Source organism: Orycteropus afer, unplaced genomic scaffold (assembly GCF_000298275.1).
Source record: "Orycteropus afer afer isolate SDZICR_OR568_19922 unplaced genomic scaffold, OryAfe1.0 scaffold00014, whole genome shotgun sequence".
Taxonomy (NCBI): Eukaryota; Metazoa; Chordata; class Mammalia; order Tubulidentata; family Orycteropodidae; genus Orycteropus; species Orycteropus afer.
In genome coordinates this window covers 2,653,819-2,660,688 of record NW_006921601.1, presented here as the reverse complement: position 1 = coordinate 2,660,688, position 6,870 = coordinate 2,653,819, and the positions used below count along the sequence as shown (strand labels likewise).

Genomic DNA, 6,870 nt, shown 5'->3' with positions numbered 1-6,870 from the left:
TTCTTATAATTTTCTTTCTGATCCATCTGTTCTTTAGAAATATGGAGCACAATTTCCAAATATTAGTGGATTTTCCAGATTTCTTCCTTTCTGATTTCTAAATTATTTAGTGGACAGAGAACTTCAATTCTTAAGAAACTTACTCAGTATTTTATGGCCTACAATGTAGTCTGTCTGTCTTTGTGAATGTTTCATGTACAAATGTAAAAAAAAAAAAAAAGTGCTTACTAAAGTTGCATATGTTGTTGTTGTTATGTGCCATCGAGTCGGACTCGACTCATAGAGACCCCTCCTTGGGTTTCCGAGGCAGTATCACTACGGAAGTAGATTGCCCAAACTTCTTTCCGAGAAAGTTGCATATAGTGCCCTAGTGCAATTCAAATGCCAGTTTGATTCATAGTGCTGTTCATAACTTGTATATTCTCACTGAGTTTTTGTCCATTCTTTATATCAATTACAGAGAAAGGAGAGATGATTTCTCCTATTGTAATCATGAATTGTCTATTTTTCCATTCTGTTGGCTTCATATATTTTGAAGTCTATTATTAAGTGGATTCACAGTTAGGATTATTATTGTCAATGTTGAATTGATCATTTTAGGATCATGAAATCACTTTCTTTTTCTTTTGTAGAACTTCTTCTTCTGCAGACTCCTGGTAAAATCTTTCAATTCAGCTGCTCCAACCTTATTATGATTAGTGCTTATTTGGTATACCATTTCCCACCACGTCCCCCACCCTTTTATTATATCCTATTTGTACCTTTATATTTAAGAAGCATCTCATGTTGTCAACACATACTTGGGTCTTGCTTTTTATCAGATGGTAGTCTCTGCCGTCTGATTCGGGAAAATTTAGTTTACTTTCAATTAACTTTAATATGATTGGTTTATGTCCATCATCATTTTCCTGCTGTCTTTTGGATTGATGAATGAGTTTTATTTTCCTTTTCTGTACATATTCCTATGTATTTTTGGTATATTTATTTCTGTGTTTGCTTTGAGGGATCATAATAATTATCTTTAGTATGATAACATTATACCTGGAAGCAATATTGTGACTGTCCAGCCATAATGTAAGATTTTTATGAAAGTAAATTTTCTTTTACCTGTTGACACAATGGTTAAGTGCTCAGCTGCTAACTGGAAGTCAGTGGTTCAGACCTACCAGTGGGTCCATGGGAGAAAACACATGGCTATCTGTGTCCGCAAAGATGGCAGCCTAGGTAACGCTTCAGAGCAGTTCTCCATCATATAGAATCACTATGAGTCAGAATCAACCCAACAGCACACAACAATTTTGCTTACACGTATTCTGTAAATTTCACAACATATTATTATTATTAGGAGCTGTGGTAGCATAGTGCCTAAGGCACTTGACTGCTAACCAGAAGGCTGGCGGTTCAAACCCACCAGCCACTCCTCGGAAGGAAGGTTGGGCAATCTTACTTCTGTAGTGATACTGCCTCAGAAACCCAAGGAGGGGTCACTATGAGTCGGTGCCGACTCGATGGCACATAACAACAACAACAACATTATTGTTATTGCCATAAAAGTTGGTCTCCAATTTTGCCAGTTCCTCCCACTAAGCACAACTAAAAACTTTGAACATTACATATAAAACAAACCGAGTAAGACTCTAAAATAAAGAAGGCAGATTGGCTAGCGAACTTGTGACACAAGAAATGAAGGGGAGGTGGCTTTTTTGCATTTTCTTTTCACTTAATATATCTCAGAATGGATACCCAAAAAGGCTACAATCTGGAAATGTCTACAAATGCAGCCAGGAAAAAAAAAATACTGTCCTCTGTTTATACAAAGGACCAGGAGAGGGGCAACCTAGCAAGACAGAAATCTTTCAGAGAGTCACTAGCCAAACACCACAGAAATACTGTAGTCCCAGCCCCATCCATCTCAGCAAAGGTTCATTGGGGAACCTAGACTCCCATCCTCATCAGACTGGGTAGGAAGCTAGGACTTTCATCCTTACTGAACAATAATGAGCTCCCCCATCCCCCATCACCAAGTGTCAGTGAAGATCATGTGGACAGGCAGGATGTCCATTCTCACCCAGTAGTAATGGGGCACACCTCTGCCTCCATGCTGGAATGACGTCAAAGGAGACCTAGCAGAGAGTCAGAATTCTCAGCACTGCCCAGTAGCAATGAGGCCACTCCAGCATTACATACTGTATGATTCCATTTATTAACATTCCTGAAATGACAGATTATAGAAATGGAAAAGGGTTGCCAGGGGTTAAGGGAGGGATAGGGGGAGGACAGAAGTAGATCTGGCTATAAAAGGACAACATAGGGGATTCTTGTGATAATGGAAAGGTTCTATATCCTGATTGTATCCCAGCATATTGATTGTGATATTATACTATAGTTCTGTAAGGTATTACCTACCCTATAGGAAATTGGTAAAGGGTACATGAGATCTTTCTATAGTATTTCTTTTAACTATCTAACTGCTTTTAGCTTAGTAGTTATTTTTCGTGAGCATAATTATGTATGCAAATAATATTTTTGCTCTCTTTTTTCAATATTTATTAGTTATTTCCTTCATGTTATATTGTATTGACAAAAACATCCAACACAATTTTAAATAATGGACATCAAGTATATTCTTACCTTGTTTGTATTTTAAATAAGAACATATTTAGAAATAATCATTTGGTATATGCATTTTGCTTGAAATAGATACAGACTCCACAAGGCTTATCTGCAATCCTAAAATCCAAGCAGCTTTAAAGACTAATCATTTCCCTCTAAGCTGGGAGCCTAAGCTAGGTGAAAACTGTTTTGAACTAATATGGAATTATTTATTCCACATTGTATAAATAATGATATGCATGCTATAAAGGCATGAATGTGCTAGATTATAGATGCTACTTCAGAACATTCTGAGGAGTTTTATAAAACATAGCACATGAGGCTTATTTCTTTTCTAAAATCTGAAAAATCTAACTGCCTGTATGTTTTGGATAAAGGAATGTGGACCTGTTTATTTTTATGTTAAGGATGTGTCTTCTTTAGCCTTGTGGGTTTATCTGGGTTTATCAAATGAAAGATTACATATATTTAAATAATTAAATCTCATTTTATTTAGTCTATTGATGGGGGCTATTGACTGGTAGTAATGACAAAAAACAAATTGACATCAACCTCAATAAATAAAAACTTTTGCACTCATTAAAAGAGTATTACCATATCAACCCGAGCAGTAATAATAAACCAGCTGCTGGCTTTGATAACTTTTCAATTAGTAGGATAGCACATCAATAATCTTTGTGTATGTATATTTTTATGCTTTGGAATCTCTGGATGGTATGGACAGTTAAAACACTCGCCTACTAACTGAAAGGTTGGAGATTCCAGTCCACTCAGAGGAATCTCACAAGAAAGACCTGGTGATCCCCTTCCAAAAAACCACCCACTGAAAACCCTATGAGGGAAAAAAAAAAAGAAAACCCCATGGAGCACAGTACTATTGTGAGCCCCATGAGGTTGCCATGAATTGGAGTCAGCTCGATGGCAAAGAGTTTCCTTGTTTTGATTTTGTTTTAATAAGTTTTACTTACAAAAGTGTGTACTACAGTGTCTATGACATGTGATTTTACTCAAAATCAAGTTTTTATTTTAAGGCTATTTGCAGATATTCTTTTATGCTCTCCTACCTCCTCACAGTTGCTTCTTTGTCTTCAGGCTTAGTCACTCTGCATGATTTCCTCTTTTTTTTCCATTCCCTGAGCCCTGAATTTTATTCCTATCATGAAATCAGTGAAATTTATGAGCAGCTCAAAGATACAGATAGAGATAACTGCCCAGCCACATTCATTTTGCTGTCATTAACTAAATTTTGAGGAATGCTTCTTGGTCACTTATCAGAAATCCTTTTAAACTCAGAATCTTTGAAATCTCCTATTTTCCAATATACTCAAAATTCTATCATAGGGTCTCTGGCATCATTTCTGTCACTGAGGCCATATTTTATGACTACCAGTGTTTCTTATTTGTTGCCAACTTTTGCATTCCAATCACCAATAATTATCAATACATCTTGACTGCATGTTTGGTCAATTTCAGACTGTGGAAATTGATTAAAAAAAAATGTTCAATTTCTTTATCTTTGGCTTTAGTGGTTGGTGAGCAAATTTGAATAATAGCAGTATTAACTGGTTTTCCTTGTAGGTGTGGACTTTATTCTGTCACTGGCAGCACTATACTTCAGGAAGGATCTTGAAATGTTCTTTTTGATGATGAATGTGATGACATTCCTCTTAGTCATTCTCAGAATAATAGACCATATGATTGTCTGATCCAAAATGGCCAATACAAGTCCATTTCAGCACACTAATGCCTAGTATATCAATCTTTATGCATTCCATTCCATATTTTACAACTTCCAACTTTCCTAGATTCATATTTCCTGTATTACACATTCTGATTATTAAGGTATGTTTGCAACTATTTCTTCTCATTTTGAGTCATGCCCCATCAGCAAATGAAGATCCTGAAAGCTTTACTCCAACCATGTCATTAAGGTCATCTCTACTTTGAGGAGACAGCTCTTCCCCAGTTGTATTTTGAGTGCTTTCCAACCTGACGATCTCATTTTCTGGAACTATATCTGATAATGTTACCCTGTTACTCATAAAGCTTTCAGTGGCCTTTTGTTTTGTTTTTGTTTTTCCTAAAGTGGACCTAGCCACATCATTCTTTCTAGTGTGTAATAGTCTGGAAGCTCCACTGAAACTTGTCCACCATGAATCACCCTGCTGGTACTTGAAATACCAGTGTCATAGCTTTCAACATCACAGCAACAAGCATGCCACCACAGTATGACAAACTGGCAGATGAGCACATATGGTTTTTCATCAATACATGCTTCTCCAAGAGCCAGAATAGACTCTATACTGTTCCCAATACAAACTGTTCCCAATACAAAACCATTTATTTGTGTCCACTTTTGTCTTAGCTCATTTCCAGTTTAAGAAGAGAGAGAGTGCAGTTTATATATATATATATATATATATATATATATATAAATTAATATATATAATTAATCACTGACCTGAGCTCAGTGATTAATTATATATATATCACATTCTACTAATATAACTCAAGGAGCTCTGGTGGTATAGTGCCTAAGGCATTTGACTGCTAACCAGAAAACTGGTGGTTCAAACCCACCAGCCACTCCTCAAGGAAGATTGGGCAATCTACTTCCATACTGATACTGCCTCAGAAACCCAAGGAGGGGTCACTATGAGTTGGATCTGACTTGATGGAAGTGAGAGTGAGAATATAACTCTGATCAAGACAATGACTGGGCTCTTGCTGCTGTCTCCTGAGACACTCTGCATTCTTTTCTCCTGAAGAGCAGTGGACAAGACTTACACCATGGAATAGAGAAACTAGAGTGAGAGGGTGAGTGAGTTTGTGTAGCTGGGTTTCCCAGCTCCTGTACCACTGAGGGCACTATTATTTGCTCTTTCTCTGCTGACCTACATATTGGTGTTGACTTGGAACATACACATCATCATGGCAATTAGAAACCATGCCACCATCCACAAATCCATGTATTTCTTCCTGGCTAATATGTACTTACTGGTGATCTGGTACATGACTGTCGTGATTCCCAAGATGCTTGGTGGATTTGTTGGCTCTGAGCAGGGTCATGAACAGTTAATCTCTTTTGAGGGCTGCATAACACAGCTCCACTTTTTCCTGGGCCTGCACTGCACTGAATGTGTACTTCTTGCTGTTATGATTTGTTCTGGTTACTTAGTGCTGCTCTAACAGAGGGTACCACAAATGGGATGGTTTGAACAAACAGGAGTTTATTCTCTTATAGTTTGGTGGCTTTAAGTCTGAATTCAAACTGCCAGGCTCTAGGGGCTGGGTGAAAGCCCCTCAGCCTTGGACTTCAGCTCTGCCTCCTGCTCTCAGCCCACTGAAGCTAGAGCCTAAAGCTAGTGGCTTTAGTCCCCTAGTTCCTCTGAGTACACCTCACCCCCTTGGCCTGGTGGGTCCCGTTCCTCTACCTCTTGGGCATTGCAGCCCTGCCCACTCATTCTTGGGCAGTGGTAATGGCGCCATCCCACTGTCCCACATTGACAAGCAACCCCACACTCCAGAACCAAGTTGGTGAAGGTCTGACTCTTTGAAACCTAGGGGGCTATGGTGATTCCACCCCCAAAGGCCATGGTCATACCCTTTGAGACTGAGGCAGCTCCGTTTCCCATTTCCTTTGTCTTTCTGCTTCTGCTGATTAATGCCAAAGGCAACCCACTCCACGGGAAATCTTCCTGCCCCAAAAGCACTCAGCTTTCTTGCTCTGTGGGCCAGTCAATGTGCTACTCCATTACATGACAGTCTCTTCTACCAATTAATACCCGAAGGCCACCCATTCCACAAGGAAGCCACCTACCCAATGGCATCCAGCTTTCTACTCCATGGGCTGGTAAGGCTGTCACTGTCTCATGCTGGTCTCTCAGCTCTGTTCCTGCCATGTCTCATGCCACATGCTGGGGTCTCTGCCAGTGTCTCTGGTCAAGGATGCACTCCACTCCTATTTCCACATTTTAGGTAACTGTCACAGCAGTACCTCAGTCTCGGTACCATATTCTGTTCTGGTTACCTTGTGCCACTCTGACAACAATATACCACAAATGGGATGGTTTGAACAAACGGGAGCTTATTCGCTTACAGTTTGCAGGCTTTAAGTCTGAGTTCAAACTGGCAGGCTCTAGGGGCTGGGTGAAAGCCCCTCAGCCTCAGCTCTGCCTCCTGCTTCCAGCCCACTGAAGCTAGAGGCTTTTCTTCACTCAGACAGCTGCTGGCTGCTGAGACTGACAAGCCCAAGGT

General features: G+C 39.4%; 1 pseudogene; it reads left to right on the top strand.

Moving 5' to 3' along the window:
- The first annotated feature begins 1,190 nt into the window (after nt 1-1,190).
- The window catches only part of LOC122151413, a 6,594-nt pseudogene continuing 914 nt past the window's right edge, over nt 1,191-6,870 (top strand).